At 41.2% G+C, this 23,058-nt stretch overlaps 1 pseudogene; it reads left to right on the plus strand.

Moving 5' to 3' along the window:
- The first annotated feature begins 777 nt into the window (after window positions 1-777).
- Window positions 778-1,144, plus strand: LOC100758010 (annotated as a pseudogene).
- Window positions 1,145-23,058: the final 21,914 nt, after the last annotated feature.

The following is a 23,058-nucleotide window of genomic DNA, read 5'->3' on the forward strand; positions in this document are numbered from 1 at the left end:
TGTCTTATTGCTCTAGCTAGAACTTCAAGTACAATATTGAAGAGATATGGAGAGAGTGGACAGCCTTGTCTTGTTCCTGATTTTAGAGGAAACGCTTCGAGTTTCTCTCCATTTAGTTTGATGTTGGCTATTGGTTTGGTTTATATCGCGTTTATCATGTTTAGATATGTTCCTGTTATTCCTATTCTCTCCAAGATCTTTATCATGAAGGGATGTTGGATTTTGTCAAAGGCTTTTTCAGCATCTAGTGAGATGATCATGTGGTTTTTCTTTTTCAGTTTGTTTATATGGTGGATTACATTGATGGTTTTTCATATGTTGAACCATCCTTGCATCCCTGGGATGAAGCCTACTTGATCGTGGTGGATGATTTTTCTGATATGTTCTTGGATTCGATTAGCCAATATTTTATTGAGTATTTTAGCATTGATGTTCATGAGGGATATCGGTCTGTAGTTCTCTTTCTTATCTTATCTTTGTGTGGCTTGGGTATCAAAGTGATTGTAGCCTCGTAGAAAGAGTTTGGCAATATCCCATCTGCTTCTATTGTGCAGAACAGTTTGAGGAGTACTGGTATCAGCTCTTATTTGAATTTCTGGTAGAATTCTGCAGTGAAGCCATCTGGCCCTGGGCTTTTTTTGGTTGGGAGGCTTTTGATGACTACTTCTATTTCAAATTCTTGCTGTTTTAAAGGCACTTGGCATGTAGCACTTTATAATTGAGGTTCCAAAGCACTGTAAGAATAATGGGTTCTTGCTCTTCCGGGGACAGTGCTTAGAGGCGCTCGGAATGGTCCAGCGTTTGACCTACCAACGTAGGATTTCCTACAATACAGCCTCCAACAAAACTAGGCTGTCTCGAACCCCTGGCAACAGGATTGTTTACATTTATACCAAGAAGGTTGGGAAAGCACCTAAATCCGCGTGCGGTGTGTGCCCAGGCAGACTTCGAGGGGTTTGTGCTGTCAGACCGAAAGTTCTTATGAGACTGTCTAAGACAAAGAAGCATGTCAGCAGGGCCTACAGGTGGCTCCATGTGTGCCAAGTGTTTCCGTGACAGGATCAAGCAGGCTTTCCTTATTAAGGAGCAGAAAATTGTTGTGAAAGTCTTGAACACACAAGCACAGAGTCAGAAAGTGAAATAAATCTGCAGCTTTTTAAATAAAAAAACAAAACAAAACAAAAGAATAATGGGTTCTTGAGACAAGGCTTATCTATTGGAGAAGTTTAAATTGCCAAAAACTAAACCCACCACTGCAGTTTGTTCCTGTATTTGACTCCAGTACGGTTCAAGTCTGAATGTACATTAGACTCACTGAGACAATGCTAAATCAAAAATGAAAGCCAATGCTCTTTCTGTTCTCCCTACCACCATAAGTCAAATTTCATATCTATGGAAAGCCTGTGTATCAGTATATTTTGGAGATGGCTCAGAGGTTAAGAGCTTGGCTGCTCTTCCAGAGGTCCTGAGTTCAATTCCCAGCAACCACATGGTAGCTCACAAGCATCCATTATGAGATCTGGTGCCCTCTTCTGGTGTGCAGATATACATGGAAGCAGAATGTTGTATACATAATAAATAAATAAATTATTTAAAAAAAAACTTGGTAATTCTTATATGCAGGCAATGGCAATAACTCTTCACAAACTAGATAAGTACATGCATAGCAAATGACACAGAGAACTGCCAACAATGGCTTAAGCTATGGCCACCTTTCTAAAAAATGTAATCCCTAGCGTTATTGTAACACATGCCTCAAACTCTTTTGGGGTCCTCAGTAAAATGCATGTACTTTAATGATGCCAAGAAAACTCTAAAGAATTTATTTCACCCAAGGAAGAGATTGGCCTGAGTTGCAACCTCTGAAACCTCCAACGTTGTGGTTGTTAATAGGAAGTCAAACTGTTTGGTGTATCAACATGGTCTGAGAGTTCAAGAGTCTGTGGTGTTCACTTCAGAGATAGCAACAACTATTCCCAACCCTAGTGAGCTATAAGTGTGCTAATATGAATGGGAACCAAAAATCAAACCTTTTCACAATAACTAGTGTAGGGGAAAGAAGTTCTGGTTTCAGGTGGGAGTAGCCTTGCTCCAGAATTTTTTATTGTTTCGTGGTTCTCTCTCCATTTAAACTGAAGACAGGAAGGTGGTTTCTTGATATATGTTTGCCCCATCTTTCAAAATTACATTTTCAAGAAATACCATTTTTTAAGAATGCCCATGCTGAAATGAAACAGGAAGCTGGTTAGGATCCTACTATACTCTGAATTAATAGGGACAAGCTTTTAGGAAAGAAGGGACCCACTTGTGCAGGCAAATCAAAGAAAGTGCAGAACCCCCTTTTCTGCCTTCTTTTCCCTGGCCTTGAAGATCCACAATCCCACAGTCCCTTCATTGAAGCACTCTTCGTCCCAGCCAGTTCTGCTCGGGGAGTGATTCACATTTCTCTCCCAAGGTGTCAACCTGTGTTGTTATAGATGCCTTTGAGCCTGCAATTACATGATGAAACTAATGGGTAAAAGCACTTAAAGGGCTATGCTTTGTGGTTCCATCCTCATAACCTTTGGAAAGCAAGCCGGACTCAGCATAGCCTGACAAGCTTTCAGCCTATTATTATTAGGAGCTTACTTAAATTACAGGTTTGTCAGAATTTATAGTTCAGCATTTACACTTACCATGCTTTATTTTTCTTTTATAAATAATCCCATGAAAGATATTTTTAAAAATCTCTTTCTTCCTGCAGTCTGGTGAGAAAAAATGTCAAGTGTCACAGGTGGCCAGAGGGAGGGGTTGAAAATGGACTTAGAATAGCAGACTTAAACACAAATGGGATTTCACAGCTGACTGTTCTTTACTGCTTTGTCAGTGGATATAGCATACGTGTTCATTATTGTTTTAACATTCCTATTAATTACGCCAAAGCACCAGAGAAGGATTGGTAAAAGTAAAGTCCATGAAATGCCTGCCTTTCTTACAACTTCCTAATTAGATAAATGCTTAAGGAGGCTTGGAGCTGAGGCATTAAATTTATTTTTATGCATCGCTGAGGAAGAAGGATGTCATATCAAGTGTCCTTCTTTGAGACAGACTGGTATTGTTCTTAGAGATCAGAAAGATAGAAGACTGTCAACGCTGTGTATTTACAGCACAAACCATGCAAAATACACACCACTATAAGTTACAACTGACCATGCTTACACAATTATTTCATGGCAGCAAATAGGAAAAAAGATTACAAGGAATGGACATCTAATGTGTAGGGCACATCTTGAATTTATTCATTTATCCAGCTGGCAATCACTGAGCCTAGACTCAGAGCCAAGCACTATTCTTAGTTTTGAGAACAAGTAGTCAAAGCCCCAAGATGAATTTGGAAGATAAACATATACTATTAATCAATAGAGACTCCCATAAGTCTTAGGAAGTCTCTGTATGTACACCTGTCTCAAAATAACCAGAGAATTTGTCAGGAGGTGACAGGTGATAGAAATCTTTAAAAAAAAGAGTTGTCAGTACATTTTTCCAGTGTTTTCTTTCTTTCTTTCTTTCTTTCTTTCTTTCTTTCTTTCTTTCTTTCTTCCTTCCTTCCTTCCTTTCTTACTTCCTTCCTTCCTTCCTTCTTTCCTTCTTTCCGTCTTTCCTCCCTTTCTTTTGTTTCCCCTTTTCACGTTGTTATACTTGTTGGTGGTGGGGGTTTTGAGGCAAGATTCAGGTTGGCTTCTAGCTCACCATATACTCAAGTAGCCAATGTTTCAGCTGAAATGCTGATACTCCTGCCTCCACCTCCCAAGAGCTAGGTTTATAGATGTGCAGCACCACAATTAGCCTCCTGGATTTTAAGGAAATGTTTACAAAATTAATCAATCAGAGAAAGCCTCCATATTTTTAAATAGTGACACATACTTTGATGTAAGATGAAGTTTAGTGTCAAATAGCTGTAGCGTATTGGGGGAAAAAGCAAAAAAAAGTAATATAGAGTTTACTTCCAGATCATGGATATTTCATCTTCTGAGCCAAATGCCCTAAGCAGGTAGCTTCTAAATGATTTTAATTCATCTACTAGGTGTTATTATTTATTTAAAAATCTAGCTAATATTTAAATCTCAACAATTCCCCACACTGGGCGAAGTAGCTCACCTGTATAACCCTAGCACTCAGGAAATGGAGGCAGAAAAAAAATGCTGAGTTCAATTCCAGCCTGGGCAATATAGTCAATACTAGGTAAGCCAGGCATGCATAGCAAGGTCCTGTCTCAAAAAATTTCAGAGGTTGACAGGTGGTTCAGTGGTTAAGAGTACTAACTTCTATTATAAAAGAGCCAAGTTCCATTCCCAAACCAGTATCAGGATTGTAAATTAAATTCCAGGTGATCTGACTTCTCTGGCCTCTGTGGGTATCTGTACACAAGTGTCACAGGCACACACACATGTGTGCATGCACACACACACACACACACACACACACACACACACACAATAATAAAGAAAATATTTTTAAAATCTGAATTGTTTTTAAGCATAGAAATTCCAGCTACACAAAGCTTATATTCCTGAATGGTCCTAATCTGCTAGATCTGAGCTGTAGGCTAACTTGTTCACACAGCACACACATTTGACAGCTGGGCATCTTGCCTAGCAGTCTCCAGAGTGTCTAACTGTGGCTCCTTGTCACATGGCTCAATCTTGTCCACACTGATATCACAAATGGGAAAACATAGGCTGGAAAGGGTTGTGACACATAGCTTACTTTGCTCACTCTCTGGCCTACCTAACTTTCAAAGGCCAGGAGCTCCTGTTCCAGACAGCGAGAATCAGTCATAGTGGGTTGAAGTGGATTTTTAAATAAATTTGGGGGATTTGACAGGTTTAAATGTATTAAGAACTGTTTGACTAAAGAATTCAAGCTATTTGAGTCCTGGCTTAGACTCTTTACCCTGGGATAGTCTTCTAGAATACAAACTCCCATGAGACCAAAGAAAGTAGAAGGCATGGCCTATTGATCTTCATGGGGGGAGTGTAGAAGTGTTTGTGTGTGTACATGCAAAAGTTGGGGATCAATGTTCACATGTGTGCATGGAGACCAGAAGTTCACACCAAGTGTTGTATTCCTTTATAGCTCTTCATCTTAGTTTTCTGAGAGAGTGTCTCTCATGGAACCTGGAGCTGGTTTAGATAGACTGGCTGTCTAGAAAGCTCCAGGGATCTGCCTGTCTCCATCTTCCCAATGCTTGGATTACAGATATAGATTGCTTCGCTGTTGGTGCTGAAGATCTGAACTCAGGTCCTCATGCTTAAGCAGTAGGCTCTTCCCCCACTGAGCCATCTCCATGACTGTGACTCCATCAGAGAGTTCTGATAATTACTATTAAACTAGACTAAAGAACATGTTTTTATGCTGAGCATAGACAAGTACTCCCTACAATTTTTCTGGCTAGACAAATGTCAAATGAAAACACTGGTCCAAAAAATTCCTCAGAAGAAAGAATAATCCCATGAAACAAGAGATCTCAAGTAGGAACCAATACACTTTTATGAAAGAGGTAGGCTCTGACTCAGTTTACCACCTGGAATAGGACAGAGGATTATTTGTGGACACAGTCCAATGTATTTGAGATAATCCATGTGTGAGAATTTCTTTTCTCTCCACCAAAGAACCTACAAAAGAAAACCCTACTTCTAGTGGTGACAGAGCCTTGGGAGGGAGAAGACTGGTGACAATAGTATCTATGAGAACAAAAAACGCTTATCAATGACACTTTAGGGCTGAGGGTGGGGTGGCTCAGCACATAAAGCATTTGCACGCAAGCCTAAAAACTGGAATTCGGTCCTAAGAATGCATGTAGAAATGGAAATTGAAAGTTGTCTTCCATACATACATCATAGCATGTGGGCAACCCTATGCTCACATGATATATACATGCGTGGGGACATGAACATGTACCCACAAACACACATATAAATACAAAATATTTTTTTATCTTTTGAAGTAAAAGAGAAATGGAACTGCATTTCATCATAGTTTATGTTTAACAAATGCTGCAAATAGAAGAGTGGGGTGATTGGCCATGGTTACACTTCCCCCTTCAGCTTGATTTATGTGCCCATGTTCAAAGGGAAGAGTTTTACTCCTCATCAAAACTAGAGTAGATAGAGACATCAAGGAAACAGACTGTCCCATCATCACACACATACAGGGACACAGCAATTAGACAATAGACAGCATATGTACCCTGAGAGAGGGGAAGGGTACAAGCAAGTCAAGTTAGAATTGACACAGTACCCTAAAGTGGGCATCTGGACAATGAAAGGCCGAGCTGTTTCCAAGGCAGCTTGGATAAGATCACAACACAGCTCTAATTCTCTAGGTTCACATTCTAGTAAGGAGAGTGCTCAATTGTAAGAAAAAATAAAACTTAGAGAGAGATGGGTTTAGCTGCCTCCTGTTACGGGAATTCCAGAGTGGGCTGTCCAGAGCTGACATGTGCTTCAGCAATGCTGCCAGAGATGCTGCTTCTGCCCTCATCACATAGCTGTGACCTTTATCAAACCCATCACTTCATGGCTGTCAGAAAGATGTGACAGACATTCCATCTCAGGCCTTGAGGTCATTTTCAACACAGGATATTGGTCTACAGAGAGGAAAAGGAGTGGAACAGTTTCTTAAAGGTATGAAAAGACAAGAAGTCAACAGGACTGACCCTCAACCATCCACCTTTCCCCAGCACTCAGGTCCATCTGGCCATGCATTCTTGATGGCACCCAGTGTCCTTAGTGTCAATGTGCTTCACTTATACCCTCTGAAGTTCACTTCTGCTACTCGAAGCTAAGGTTTTAACCCAATAACCAGGTGAGAGTCACCTGTGAAGTCAGATTGATGTCTCACTATATTTGTTCTGCAGATCCTTCTCTAAGAAAAAGTGTGATTATGGTTGATGGCTTATGCAATGACAATAACAGCCACTACTGTTTATTGGGGACTTTTCATATCTTTTCCTCTGATTCTCACCTGTCCCTGATAAGTAAATAGCCTTATGCATAGGACCTCAATGCTCTCTGTGAAATCTCTTTTTTCTGAGACTGAGAAGCTTAAAAGGACCCAGAGTTCTACAAGTTTGACTCCAGAGCTAGGAGCCCATATGTATCAAACTCACACCAGGAGTGGGAATGTAGTCCCTATTTGCAAACCCAGCACTCAGGAAGCCAAGATAGGACTCAGAGTTCTAGGACAGCCTAGGCTACATAGTGAGACTTAGTCTTAAAAAAATAAAAATAAAATAGGTATTGCTAAAAGCAGATTTCTAAGTCTTTTTTCAGACAGGCTGAATATGACTCCCTGGTACTGAGATGAGAGGTTAGAGTCAGGAATCTTCAGTTTAAATACTTGCATATGAAAGTTTAGGAAACACAGTATCTCTTCTACAAGCTGTCTCAAAGTACTGCCTGCTGGGAGGCTTGGCTAGAGCCAAATAAAAATGAAATTAAGGAGTCTGAAATCTCCCAGATGAACACTAGCTGGGCCTTTGGTCTGCTTTATGACCCAAGTATGTCTTTCTGAAACACCAGGGAGCCATCTTCTTGCAATGCAAGTTTCCTGAAGACAGCACCCCTGTATCCCTTGTCTGTGGGGAGATAGGAGCCTAGCTTTATGGAGCAGTGAGTACCCTCTTACCAAGATTTTCCTGTCACAAAGACAGGAAAATTCCTTTTATTCCACTCACAATCAGTAAAATAATACACCTCTGGTAACCCTGATGACCAGTAAAGACAAATTACATGTGACACATGACATTGTTTGAGAGCTAGGTACTATTTGTATTGACAACACATGAAGTGGCTGGTACTAGGGAGATGGCTCAGTCAATAAAGTATCTATTGTGCATATATGGGGACAAAGTTTGGATCCACAGCACCCACATAAAACTATGGGCGTGGCAGTGCATGTCTGTAACACCAGGACAAGCATATTCCTAGAGCTCTCTCTAGGTTTATTGAGAGAAGCTGCCTCAAAGAAAAATAATAATGATGATGATGATGGAGAGGGGCAGAAAGGATAGCTCAGTGATTCAAGGGTTTGACCCATAAACCCGAGGATCCCTTACGTTTGAGGAATGGTGTTCACATTCTCAGAACTCACCTATGCTGGATGGGCATGGGAGCCTGCCTATAAATTCAGCCTTTGAAGCAGGAAACAGGGTATGTCTAGAATAAGTCATCAGGCAATACTAGCCACATGAGCAAGCTCTGGGTTGATTTAGAGACCCTGTCTAAATGAACTGAGGTGGAAGTGAAATCAAGGATGAGTCATAACATCAAATTCAGACATCTAGATGAATGTGCATGAGTATCCCCATGAATATATGCATATACTCTCTCTCTCTCCCTCTCTCCCTCTCTCTCTCTCTCTCTCTCTCCCTCTCTCCTTCTCTCCCTCTCTCCCTCTCTCTCTCTCACACACACAGACACACATTTAAAAAATAGAGAAAGAGAAACAAACAAGGTGGACAGCAACAGAGGAGAACATCTGACATCAACCACTAGGCACCACCATACACAAACGTACAAAGACAACATGTACAATGGATTATGTCTGGAGGCTCTGCATGCTATGTGTACACAGTGCCGAGATTCCCTTCTGTCTGCAGTCTTCTTACAACAATATTCAGGTTTTATATTTATTCAATAATAAAACCTGTTCTTTCTCTTCTTACCCATGGAAAGGAATTTAAGGTTGAGGGACTCTGGTTTCATTTTTATTTCCCCAACAACAGTAACATTTTTACTTTGAAGATTTTTCTTCCCTTTTCATTTTTTAATGTATTTAAATCCCCCCTCCACATTTGGACTGATAGAAAGGATCCCCAGGAAAGTGGGATTTCCTGTGGCCATTTCAGGTAGGGTAGTAACTGCTTAATGTACAAGAGAGATAGGTGCTGTATGTCTCATTTCACTTCTCCAGACCCACTTCTCTATCATAGGTCAATCTCAGGAACTGCCTGAAGTCCCATCCACTCAGCCAGTGGTTACTCACCAGAAGGACAAGTTAAATTGATTATGGAAGCCAAGCTTATTTCAGGAAATAGCATACAAAACAAAAGAAACAGACTCTACAAAGGTTAAAAATGACAACTCACACACAAACATCCTTTACTGAAATGCAGGGGACAGCATTTTTGGTGACAACCCAGCTCCCTGCATCAGTTTGTGTGGTAGGGTGAGGTACTGAATTTACCCACCCAGAATCAAAAGAACATTGAGCCAGGGTAACAGAGTTCTCCAGGAATACATCAGCTGATGAGGAATGAGAGCACTTCCTCCACCAGGGCCACAAAGTCCCTCAGGAACACATCAGTGGATGAGGGTTGAGAGCACTTCCTCCCACACAGGAAGAGGATGTGGCTCTTCCACATTTCCAGGGTTTTCACAGAAAAGCATGCAGGAAAAACTGACTGAGGTAGAGGAATTGAGAGAAATGATGGCGAGAAGGACCCAAGGATTTCATTGTTTGTTTCTTGATTCAGATTTCAGTGTTGGGGGAAAAGTATTTGAAACAGGAAAGGGGACATAAGAACCAGATCCTCAGAATTCCACCGAATAGCAGCTAGGAATAAGAATCCTGTCTCTTCATAGAAAGAATGGTCACCTGTTTACTGAGAAAACCATAATCATTTTTAAAGGGGTGTATTGTGTGTGTGTGTGTGTGTGTGGTGTGTGTGTGTGTGTGTGTGTGTGGGGGGGGTGTGTGTGTGTGTGTGTGTGTGTGTGTGTGTGTGTGTGTGTGTGTGTGTGTGTGTGTGCATGAATGCCACATGTGTGTGGGTGCCCAAAGAAACCAGAAAAGAGTATCAGATTCCCTGAGCTGGAGGGACAAGCTAGTGTGAGACACCTGAGATGAGGCCTGGGACCAAATTCAAGCCCTCTAGAAGACCAGGAAGCACTTTTAACCATACTAGGCCTTCTCTCCAGCCTCATACCTCATTCTCCATGTGTATGTCTGTTAGATCTCCTGGAACTGAAGTTGCAAGTGGCTGTGAGGTACCATAGTTTCTGGGGATCTAATGCAGGTCCTCTGCAAGAGCAGCAAGTGTTCTTCACCACTAAGACATAGCCCCATAGTTTGTTCTTTGTTAAATAAATTTCTTTGAGTGCCAGACATGATGCTGAGTAGTGGGAACACAAAGGAGAACACAATAAATGTGTGTGTGTGTGTGTGTGTGTGTGTGTGTGTGTGTGTGTGTGTGTGTGTTTTCTTGCAACCCTTAAAGTTAAGCTAGAGAAACAAAAGCACAAGATACCATACTCCAATGCTCTGAAGCAATAAGAAGGTTGAAAAGAATTTTGTGAAGCACCTCTTACAGGACAGGCCCTCTTGGAGATGTCTCTCTGGGAGGTGACACCAGTGTGCATCCATGTGCTCCTGACAGGACATGGTTAAGATGGCCTTGCACCTCCAGTCTTCCTTCTTGGAAGTAATAACCCATGGGGGAAACTGAGACCAAAAAAAGGTCCTGAACTACAAAACATATGTCTAGACTTCAAAATTGTCAAGACTTGAAAGACCCCACCTGAAAACCAGCAAACCCAATAATCTTAAAAGTAATAGTGATAAAAAAAGAGTTAACTCATTCAAAGAGGAGAAGGAAGAGAAGGGGAAAGAGGAAGATGTGTGAAACAATATAAGCACAGAGTTGACCAAGGAGACAATGCCTACACACTATGTAGAATTCTGACTGGGATACTGTCGCTGGAAGGACACATTACTGTGAAAGCTGTTGGACATGCATAAATCCTGAAATCTAGCCTAAGTAAACCAGTGCTTACTTGTGTCTGACAGATGGATGTTAGCTAGATAAAAGTCGATGAGATTTCCTTGGAAACCTAAAAGGATTCTAAAACACTGTAAATAATTTTGTGTAATGTGAAGAGGAGAAAGCAGTAGCCTCACAAGTGCACATGGACATGCTAGCCCATGTGGTCGTCTAGCCCCTGTGCTGTGCTAAGGCATCAAAAACAATCTCCTTCTAGATGTAGATTCACATTTCCCTTGCAACAAAACCCAAACAACAAAAAATTAATAAACACTCCACACAGAGAGCCTGCCAAGTTTATCTAAATTTATTTATTTATTTTACCACAGTTTTCTCTCCTTCCTCTCATCCCCTTCCCTCCCCTAATGTCCTCTCCAACCCTGTCCCCCTCAATCCACTACTCTTGTGTTCTGTTCAGAAAGGGGCAGGCCTCCCATATATATCAACAAAGTATGGCATATCAAGTTTCTGTAAAACTGACTTCCTTCTTTTTTATTAAGGCTGGGCATGGAAATCCAGAATGAGGAATAGGTTCCCAAGAGTCAGCCAAAGCCTTAGGGATAGTCCCTGCTCTACTTGCCAGAAGTCCGACAAGTAGACCACGCTACACAACTGTCACATATATGTAGAGGTCCTAGGTCAGTCCCAGGCAGGCTGTCTGCTGTTGATTCAGACTCTAAACCAGCTCTTGTCCTATGAGTCATGATAGTTTTTTTTTGTGGGTTTTCTTGTGATATTCTTGTCCCCTCTGGCTCCTATAATCCTTCTTCCCTCTCTTCTGCATGATTTCCTAATCTTGGCCTAATGTTTGGAACCTGCCAGTATGCCTCTTCTTTTCCCTCATCCTCTAAAACAGGCTCAACCAACTGAACTATATACAGTCTGGTGCCACTAAAGGTATCTTGCTTCAAATATTTTCTAGCACATTAAATTAAAAACATTTTAAACCTATGAGCATGTTATGAAAAAAGGAAGAAAATGGCACTAACTAGGTTTCATTTAAAATCCCCAGCAACCAAAGGCAAGGGTTATGTTTCATGTTTTTAAATGTTTTTGTTTGTTTGTTTTGCCACATGTATAAAGACATAACAGTAATCAAGACCTCTCTTAATAAAAACCTGGAGTTTGCATTTTTCACTTATTGTATGAAAGTCAGTTAACACATAAATACTAAAAGAAACATTTTGTGCTTCTTACCATTAGTACTGGAGATTAAACCAAGTGTCTTGTACATTCTAGGTAATGGCTTGCCAGGCAGTCTACAGATGAACCACATTGGCAGCCTAGATTTTTCTGTGTGGCTTTTGTTGCTTGTTTACTTAGCTAGATTAGTTTCCTTGGAGTTTCCTCAGTAGCCCAAGCTAGCCTTGAACTCACTGTGTTGCCCACATCATCTGATCTCCCTGCCTTCCCCTCCTCAGAGCTGGAATTCCAGGCATGCATCACTACACCAGGCTTCTTCTAAATATATATCTAAATACAGTATTGGATCATTTGTTGAGAACCCCACAAATTCTCCCACATCCATCACTGGTTTCTGCCATAGTTCTGAGTTGTGTTTCTGTCAACAAGCATAAGGCTGACAGTTTTTCAGAGATTTTGGTTTAGATCAATGCTGCTGTCCTTCTCCAACTTCATCTAATACTTTCCACAGATTCTGTACAAACAGCCCCACCACTGAGAACTGCACAGTGGCTAGGAACACAGATCTGTGGGTGAGGGTGTTTGCCATTCAGGCTAGCTAACCTGAGTTCAAATCCCTACCACTTAGGTAAAAGCCAGTCATGACCTCATTAGAGGTTAGAGGAAGGTGGGTTGGCAGATTCTGACAGTTTTCAGGGTGGCCGGACTAGTAAAACAGTGAACTTCAAGATTATGAAAAACTCTGTCTCAAAAAAATAAGAGTGCAGTACACGAAGATACCCAATGTTCTCCTCGGGCTGAGATGCATACATCACAAACATGCCACACACAGAAGCAATTATTTTTTAAAAAAAATAGTAAAAAGAGAGAACACAAAGTATCTCTTTTCTTGGGGTATCAGTAATAGGGCCACTTGTGACATTTGGAATCCAATTGGAAACTTCTATTAAAAGCTAATACAAGTCTTTATCACCCAAGATAGAATAATAAAAGCACAGCTTGTTACATAAAACTCCTTTGGTTGCATCTAGAGTGGCTTGCTTCAAAGGGGATCAAGCAGTTCCAATATAAAAGAGGGCAAGTTTATTGATCCCTCTCTGACCCTGGAAAAGCTTTTCCTGACACTGTGGCGTGGCCGACTGCCAGAAAGGGAACACAAGAAGCAATCTACAATAAGCTTCCCAACTGCCTAACTGCATCCCAGCGTGCAAACTACAGAAGCACAGGTTGTCCTTTCCGGGGTCCCAGAATGCAGTGAGGCTGGAGCCTGTGGTTAGTTCTGGAATTCCCACCAGCTGGCCTTGAGGGATGATTGTGGGAAACCAACCATGTGGGCACCAATTGAAGGCAGGGTATTTTTTTTTCAACTTTTTTTAATTTTAATTAGAAACAGGATTGATTTACATGACAATCCCAGTTCCTTTCTCCCACCCATCCTCCCCTACCACCACCACACCAACTAAAACCCTATCTATCACATATCCTTTCTGCTCCTCCTGGATGGTGAGGCCTTCCATAGGATGTCATCAGAGTCTATTTTATCCTTTGGGATAGGGCCTAGGCCCACCCCCGTGTGTCTTAGCTCAGGGAGTATTCCTCTATATGGAATGGGCTCCCAAAGTCCACACCTATGCTGGGGATAAGTACTGAACTTCTTCAGGAGGTCCCGTAGATTTCTGAGGTTTCCTCACACAAACCCATGTTCCTAGGGTCTGGATCATTCCCATGCTGGTATTCCAACTATCAGTCTGGGGAGCAAGAGTTCCCCAATGTTCAGGTCAGCTGTTTCTGTGTGTTTCACCAGCCTGGTCTGGGCCCCTGTGCTCTTCACATGTCCTTCTCTGCATCTGGGTTCCAGTTCAGTTCCATGATTAGTTGTGGGTGTCTGTGAGTTCATTAGACTCCAAATAAATGATAAATGGGTGTTTGGGGCAGGGAACAACTTACACAAATAATAGTAAATAACCGCTGTGGTGTTCCTGCCCCCAGAAGAAAAGTCTCTGCCCTCTCAATGCGATCTGCCACCCAAAAGAGAGAGCCATCCCTGGGCTTCTCTATCTTCCATCTGCACCTGAAGCCACACCCAAAGGGATGTGCCACTAAAACAAATTTACTGGCAAGGCGAGATCTTACTACAGCATAATAGCAAAGATATGCAGTATCTGCCCTCCAAAATCTGGACCGCACTGATACAAGTCTTGTCCTGGTGAAGGGGGCCCCTCCAAAGGGCAAAATGCTATCAATATACCCTCTCTATCTTATCTTACTCTCCCCAAACTGTCTCTAAGCTCCACTCGCCAAAACAGTATTTCAAACAAACCATTCATAACTCAAGTCGCAGATAGCAGGACGTGAGTGTCAGGGGAGGAAGAATTCTGAAGCAAGAAAACACTGCTGTAAGAGGAGGCTGAGCTGGGTGCTGTGGTGCACATCTTTCATCCCAACACTTGGGAGACAGTGGCAGGGACAGGTGCAGATCTCTCTGAGTTGGGGGACAGCCTGTTCTACATAGTGAGTTCTGGGACATCCAGGACTACATAACAGAAGGATCCTGTCACACACACACACACACACACACACACACACACACACACACACACACACACACACGATGGCTAATGTAAAGCCAGTGTGTATACTCTACTTATCTGTCACAAATTCACACATTATGAAAACTGTTTCCTCACTCGAGGCTGGAGTTGTGACACTAAGTTTAAATCATTCATGTCTGTATCCATAATAGATTATGTTTGGAGAATTGTTCTACTTGTAAACACAAAGAGCTCCTGTTGGCTACACTGTTTAACTAATATCTACATCCCACTAGCTCTTTTACTGTTAGGAAAAAAAGGGTATGTGTGTGTGTGTGTTTGTGTCTGTGTGTGTGTGTGTGTGTGTGTGTTTCTGTGTATGTCTCTCTGTGTGTATCTGTGTGTGGCTGTGTGTATGTATCTGTGAATGTATATGTGTCTGTGTGTCTGTGTATCTCTCTCTCTCTCTCTCTCTCTCTCTCTCTCTCTCTCTCTCCCTCTCTCTCTCTCTCCCCATGTGTGTGCGTGTGTGCGTGTGTGCGTGTGCGTGTGTGTCTGTGTGTGTGTGTGTGTCTGTGTGTGTGTGTCTGTGTGTCTGTGTGTGTCTTGTGTCTGTGTGTGTCTGTGTGTGTTTCTGTGTATGTCTCTCTGTGTGTATCTGTGTGTGGCTGTGTGTGTATGTATCTGTGAATGTATATGTGTCTGTGTGTCTGTGTATCTCTCTCTCTCTCTCTCTCTCTCTCTCTCTCTCTCTCTCTCTCTCTCTCCCCATGTGTGTGCGTGTGTGTGTGCGCACGCGCGCGCGCGTGTGTGTGTGTGTGTGTGTGTGTGTGTGTGTGTGTGTGTGTGTGTGTGGTGCTGACAAGCTGAAAACTTCAGCTGTTTACAGTTGACAAAAGAAATGTTTAGGAGGAGAACCTGGAAAAATGGAGTACAAGGATGTATGCACTGGCCTCTGAGTCGAAATAATTGGAGAAGGAAGAAGTACCTTGGAAAAGAAAGACCACACATGAGATAATGCCCCCCCCCCCTTGTATAACTGTTGGGGCTTGCTGAGCTCCCAGCCACAGCAGGAAAATGGTTGAAAACAGTAGCCTTGTTAGGTGCTCTCTGGGAACTGCTTGTCCCAGGTGGCTCCCAGTGGGAAGAGCTGGAGAGTAAACATTCAGCTGCTCAAACATTTTACTCCTGATTTTTGCTAATGAATCTCTAAGTTTGACTGAAGTAGACATTGCCGACTCCAGCATATAAAGCTTTTCTGGTCCAAATCAAGCATCAGTACTTTATTGATCAGTCTCATGGCTATGTTTGCAATGAGAAGTGACAAAGTGCTATAATCTGGATCCTTGATATCTCCTAAAGGTATGTGTATTAAAGGCTTAGTTCTCATTCCATAGCTTTACTGAGAGTTGGTGGAGCCTTTAAGAGATGGGGCCTATGAGATGAAGTTAGGTCACTGGTGACATGCTTTTAGAGAGAACATATGCATGTGCCCATACAGGCTGGTGTGTGTGTGTGTGTGTGTGTGTGTGTGTGTGTGTGTGTGTGTGTGTGTGTGACTTTGAGGCATGAAGTTACTGGGCTCCTCTTCCATCAACTCAAATCACCTTGGCATAGGCAATAGGCTAATCAAGTAGAGGTTGAAATTTCTGTAATTAAGAACCAAACCAAACTTTCCCTTTTATAAAGTGATTTATTATGCATGCTTCTACATGTACAATGACAGGAAACTGTCAAACACTCCATGACACCAAGTTCTATCAATAAGGTAAGTTAGGGAGGAACCTCTGCGCAAATTTTTACTTTCCTAATAAAAATTAATAACATGTGTGGTACTGTCCTTTATCTATCTCCTGATTCCCAATTTATACAGAGATGTAATATCCCCCGGGAAATCTTGATACCATGAGGTAAATAAGAAAAGAATCAACATTACTGAGCCACTGATCTAATATGTCAATGTATTACGTAATATGAGCCTGTAGCCAGAGACAGCTCTTATTATTCAAAATAGAAAACAGTGCTGGATCAAACTCTCTGCCCTCCTAGGTATGGTAGTACATGCCTTTATTCCCCAGCATGTAAAGATCCTTGAGAAGATCTTTATGCATATAAAGTCAACTTGGTGTACATGATGAATCTGACACTAATCACAGATACCTAGTAAGATGCTATCTCAAATATACATATGTGAGTCTGTGTTTGTATCCATTTTATACTTACTTTATATAAAAGCATAGAACAGTAAATATAAAAAAACAAAAATCACCAATGAGTAAAAGGTAGTGCTTAAAACCATAGTATAAACATAGGTAATTTTGAAAATTCACATAATAAGGGAAGAAAAAATTGGCTACCAGAATGAAAGGCATTGTGAGATATTCGGTTATGCTGTGTAAACATATGTCATTCTGACTGGTTTAATAAAAAGCTAAATGACCTATAGCTAGGGAGGAGGTAGACCAGGGACTTCAGGACAAGACAGCTCTGAGAAGAAGAAAGGTGGAGTCACAGCCAGACACAGAGAGGGAAAGGCATGTAGGTAGACAGGTAAACCTGAGAGCCATGTAGCAGCATGTAGACTAATAGAAATGTGTTAGTTTAAGTTATAGATCTAGTGTGATCTATTGTATCCTTTGGGATAGGGCTTAGGCCCACCCCTGTGTGTCTTAGCTCAGGGAGTATTCCTCTATATGGAATGGGCTCCCAAAGTCCACACCTATGTTAGGGATAAGTACTGAACTTCTACAGGAGGTCCCGTAGATTTCTGAGGTTTCCTCACACAAACCCATTTTCCTAGGGTCTGGATCATTCCCATGCTGGTATTCCAACTATCAGTCTGGGGAACAACAGTTCCCCGATGTTCAGGTCAGCTGTTTCTGTGTGTTTCACCAGCCTGGTCTGGACCTCTGTGCTCTTCACATGTCCTTCTCTGCATCTGGGTTCCAGTTCAGATTGGTGATTAGTTATGGGTGTCTGCTTCTACTTCCACCAGCTGCTGGATGAAGGTATATAAGTCAGTCACCAATCTTACAATCAGGGGAGGGCATTTAAGGTAGCCTCACCTACGTTGCTGAGATAGATAGCTGGTGTCATTTTTGTAGATCTCCAGACATTTCTCTAGTGCCTGATTTATCTGTAAACCAAAAATGTCTCCCTCTATTATGATATCTCCATTCATGTTATCGTGTATTCTTCCCCTGACTCATACTTTCTGCTCCCTCATGTCCTCAGCATCCCTCTTCTTCTCCTCTTCTCATTCTTCTAGCTCCCTCCCCTCTCTTCCCGTGATCCCAATTTGCTCAGCAGATCTTGAACCTCTCCCCTTCTCCAGGGGACCATGCATGTCTATCTTATGGACCTCCTAGTTTATTAACTTCTTTGGCAGTATGGATTGTAGGCTGGTAATCCTTACTCTATATCTAAAATCCATATATGAGTGAGTACATATCATGTTTGTCTTTTTGCAATTGGGTTACCTCACTCAGAATGGTTTCTTCTAGATCCATCCATTTTCCTGCAAATTTCAAGATTCCATTGTTTTGGTTTTTTTTCCGCTGAGTAGTACTCCATTGTATAAATGTACAACATTTTCTCTATCCATTCTTCGGTTGAGGGGCATCTAGGCTGCTTCCAGTTTCTGGCTATTACAAATAGTGCTGCTATGAACATCGTTGAACATATGTCCTTGTTGTATGAATCTGCTTCTTTTGGGTAGATGCCTAAGAGTGGAATTGCTGGATCTTGTGGTAGACTCATTCCCATTTTTTTGAGGAGTCGCCATACTGATTTCCAAAGTGGCTGTACTAGTTGGCACTCCCACCAGCAGTGGAGAAATGTTCCCCTTTCTTCACATCCTCTCCAACATGAACTGTCATTGGTATTTTTGATTTTGGCCATTCTGATAGGAGTTAGATGGTATCTCAGAGTTGTTTTGATTTGCATTTCCCTGATGTCTAAGGATGTTGAACATTTTCTTATGTGTCTTTCAGCCATTTTAGAGTCCTCTACTGAGAATCGTCTATTTAGTTCTGTACCCCACTTTTTAATTGAGTTGTTTTGGTGTTTGGAGGACTAGCTTCTTGAGTTCTTTGTATACATTGGAGATCAGCCCTCTGTCAGATGTGGAGTTGGTGAATATCTTCCCAGTCTGCCGACTGTCGTTTTGTCTTGCTGACTGTCTCCTTTGCTTTACAGAAGCTTCTCAGTTTCAGGAGGTTCCATTTATCAATTGTTGACCTCACTGTCTGTGCTACTGGTGTAATGTTCAGGAAGTGGTCTCCTGTACCAATTAATTCAACGGTATTTCCTACTTTGTCTTCAGTGTAGCTGGATTTATGTTGAGATCTTTGATCCATTTTGACTTAAGTTTTGTGCAAGGCGATAGGCTTGCATCTAACTGCAGTCTTCTACATGTCTGCAACCAGTTATGCCAGCACCATTTGTTGAAGATGTTCTCTTTGTTCCATCATATAAATTTGGATTATTTGTCAAAAATCAGGTGTTCCTAGGTGTGTAGATTAATATCAGGGTTTTCAATTCTATTCCATTGGTCTGCCAGTCTATTTTTGTGCCAATACCAAGCTTTTTTCAGGACTATAGCTCTGTAATAGAGCTTGAAGTCAGGGATGGTGATGCCTCCAGAAGTGCCTTTAGTGTATAGGGATGTTTTGGCTATCCTGGGTCTTTTGTTTCTACATATAAAGTAGAGAATTGTTCTTTCAAGGTGCTTGAAGAATTATGTTGGGATTCTGATGGGGATTGCATTGAATCTGTAGATTGCTTTTGGCAAGATTGCCATTTTTACTATGTTGATCCTACCTATCCAAGAGGATAAGATCTTATTCGAGGAATAAGATCAAGTTTCTCTCCATTTAATTTGATGTTGGCTGTTGGCTTACTGTATATTGCTTTTATTATGTTGAGGTATGTTCCTGTTATCCCTGATTTCTCCAAGACCTTTATCATGAAGAGGTGTTGGATTTTGTCAAAGGCTTTTTCAGCATCGAGTGAGATGATCATGTGGTTTTTTTTCCCTCACTCTTTATATGGTGAATTACATTGATGGATTTTTGTATGTGGAATCATCCTTGCATCCCTGGGATGAAGCCTATTTGATCATGGTGGATGATTTCTTTGATATGATCTTGTATTCGATTTGCTAGGATTTTATTGAGAATTTTTGCATCAATGTTCATGAGGGATATTGGTCTGTAGTTCTCATTCTTAGTTGTGTCTTTGTATTGCTTGGTTATCAAGGTTATTGTAGCCTTGTAAAAAGAGTTTGGCAATGTCCCTTCTGCTTCTATTTTGTGGAACAATTTGAAGAGTATTGGTATTAGCACTTCTTTGAATTTCTGGTAGAATTCTGAAGTGTATCCATCTGGCCCTGGGCTTTTTTTTCCCTTGGGAGACTTTTGATGACTGCTTCTTTTTCCTTAGAGGTTATAAGTCTGTTTAAGGTGCTTATCTGTTCTTGATTCAAGTTTGGTAAGTGATAACTGTCCAGAAAATTGTCCATTTCCTTTAAATTTTGGAATTTTGTGGAGTACAGGTTTTCAAAGTATGACCTGAAGATTCTCTGGATATCCTTGGTGTCCGTTGTTATATCCCCCTTTTCATTTCTGATTTTGTTAATTTGCATGTTCTCTCTCTGCCTTTTGGTTAGTTTGGATAACGGTTTGTCTATCTTGTTGATTTTCTCGAAGAACCAACTCCTTGTTATATTGATTCTTTGAATTGGTTTCTTTGTTTTGACTTTATTGATTTCTGTCCTCAGTTTGATTATTTCCTGGTGTCTGCTCCTCCAGGGTGAATTTGCTTCCATTCTTCCTAGAGATTTCAGCTGTGATGTTAAATCTCTGGTGTGGGTATTCTCTAGTTTCTTCATGTGAGCACTTAGAGCTATGAACTTTCCTCTTAGTACTGCTTTCAAAGTGTCCCATAAGTTTGGGTATGTTGTGTCAACATTTTCATTGAATTCTAGGAAGTCTTTAATTTCTTTCTTTATTCCTTGATCCAGGAATATTGCAATTGTGTGTTGTTCAATTTCCATGAGTTTGTAGGTTTTTTGATTTGTTTTTGATTTCTAACTTTAAAGCATGGTGGTCTGATAAGACACAGGCGATTATTCCAATTTTTTTGTACCTGTTGAGGTTTGCTATGTTGCCGAGAATGTGGTCGATTTTTGAGAATGTTCCATGTGATGTTGAAAAGAATGTATATTCTTTTGTGTTTGGATAAAAAGTTCTATAAATGTCTGTTAATCCCAATTGGATCATAACTTCTGTTAGTTCCTTTTCTCTTTGTTAAGTTTCTGTCTGGTGGTCCTGTCCAGTGTTGAGAGTTGGGTGTTGAAGTCCCCCACTATAATTGTGTGAGGCCTTATTTGTGCTTTGAATTTTAATAATGTTTCTTTTACGAATGTTGGTGCCTTTGTATTTGGGATGTAGATGCTTAGGATTGAGACTTCTTCCTGGTGGATTTTTCATGTGATGAATATGTAATGACCTTCTTCATCTCTTTCGATTGATTTTAGTTTGAAGTCTAACTTGTTAGATACTAGGATAGCTACCCTAGCTCGTTTCTTGGATCCATTTGATTGGAGTATCTTATCCCAACCCTTTACCCTGAGGTAATGTCTGTCTTTGAATTTGAGGTGTGTTTCTTGTATACAGCAGAAGGATGGATTCTGTCTTCGTATCCAATCTGTTAACCTGTGTCTTTTTATAGGTGAGTTAAGACCATTAATATTGAGGGAAATTAAGGTCCATTGAGTGTTTATTCTTGTTTGTTTTGGGTTTGTTGTTGGTACTGGTATTGTATGTGGATTTACCCTGCCTTTTATTTTGTGTTTTGTAGAGTGGGATTATCTATTGCCTATGTTAAGCTCTTATGAAAGGTTTACCTAGCATAACTTTTTGTGACAACACCAAAATCTTATCTTAGCAACTTTTATGTAAATGATGTTATTAACTATAGTCACTGTGATGTATAGCACTTAAATTTCTCAACACGGTTATGTCTGTTTGTTTGATTAGTACCAACTCCAATCTGAAGATCCATTTTCTAACAGTTAAAAATATGATAAATAAAAGCATAAATGCTTGGTTGGTAGTTTGCTAGTTGGTTGGTTGATTGGTAGATTGGTTGGCCAGTTTGCTGGTTGGTTGAGTTGTGTTTAATCTAAAAATCCCACAGATAGTAAATACAGACAGAGCTGCTCTGTAAAGTCAGCATAGGCATTCAGCTCCTTTTATTTCTTCTTCAATATTTTCCTATGTTGTTTATTTAAGGTCACAAAATGGTAGCTATACCTATAAGCATTTCATTAGCATTTGAAAGCAAATGAGAGAAGAAAGGCAAAGGTGGGCCAGCCATGTTTTACTCCTTAATCATTCAAGCAAAATTTTCCCAGATTCCATGTGGCAAATTGACTATGCCTCAGTGTTTCAAGTGACAATCAATAGCCTCCATCTATGATGGAAGGTGGCTCCCACCAACCCCTGATCCTACCCCCCCATCCACTCTCCAGGGAGGGTGAGGCTTTCCATGGGGGATCTTCAATGTCTATCACATCATTTGGAGCAGGACCTATGCCATCCCCAACATATCTAGGTTGATAGAGTATCCCTCAGTGTGGAATGGGCTCCCAAAGTCCATTCATGCACTAGGGATAAATACTGGTTCCACTGTCCAGACCTCTCAAATGGCACACACATTCAGAGGGCTTGGTTCAGTCAGGTGCTGGTTCCCCAGCTGTCAGACTGGAGTCTGTGAGCTCCCACTTGCTCAAGGCAACAGTTTCGGTGGGTTTCCCCACTGCCATCATGACTGCTGTGGTTTGAATGAGAATGCCCCCCATAGGCTCATATATTTGAAATCTTACTTACATGGAGTGGAAATATTTGAGAAGGATTAGAAGGATTAGGATATGTGGCCATGTTTTAATACATGTAGCCTTGTTGAAGAATGTATGTCACTAGGGGATGGCTTTTGAGTTTTCAAAAGACCATAGAAGGTCTAATATCTCTCTCTCCCTCTCTCTCCCTCTCTCTCTCTCTCTCTCTCTCTCTCTCTCTCTCTCTCTCTGTGTGTGTGTGTGTGTGTGTGTCTTTTCCCTCTCATCTCTATCCCCCATTTCTCTCTCTGATGCCTACAGATAAGGATGTAAACTCTTAGCTACTGTTCTACTACCATGCCTGTCTTGTTCCCACCATAATGGTCATACTCTAACCCTCTAAAACTATCAGCAAGCTCCTAATTAAATGCTCACTTTTGTAAAAATTGCCTTGGTCATGGTGTTTCTTCACAACAACAGAAAAGTATCTAAGACAGAATTTGGCTCCAGCAGTGGGGTATTGGTGAGACAGGTCTCACTGTGCTGTTGTTTGGAGAAATATAGGAGCCTCTGCTCCTTTGAACTGAAAAGCAGTTGAATGAGGTAAGTAGGGCTCAGTGGACCACCCTTGGAATGTAGCAGTGCAGATAGCAATATAAATTATGCATATCTACCTTAAGAGGTTTCAGAGAGGAATAACAGCAACTGCCCTAGAGACCATTCTTGTGATATTTTGTTAA

The sequence above is a fragment of the Cricetulus griseus genome, chromosome 5, assembly GCF_003668045.3.
Source record: "Cricetulus griseus strain 17A/GY chromosome 5, alternate assembly CriGri-PICRH-1.0, whole genome shotgun sequence".
In the NCBI taxonomy this organism is placed as follows: Eukaryota; Metazoa; Chordata; class Mammalia; order Rodentia; family Cricetidae; genus Cricetulus; species Cricetulus griseus.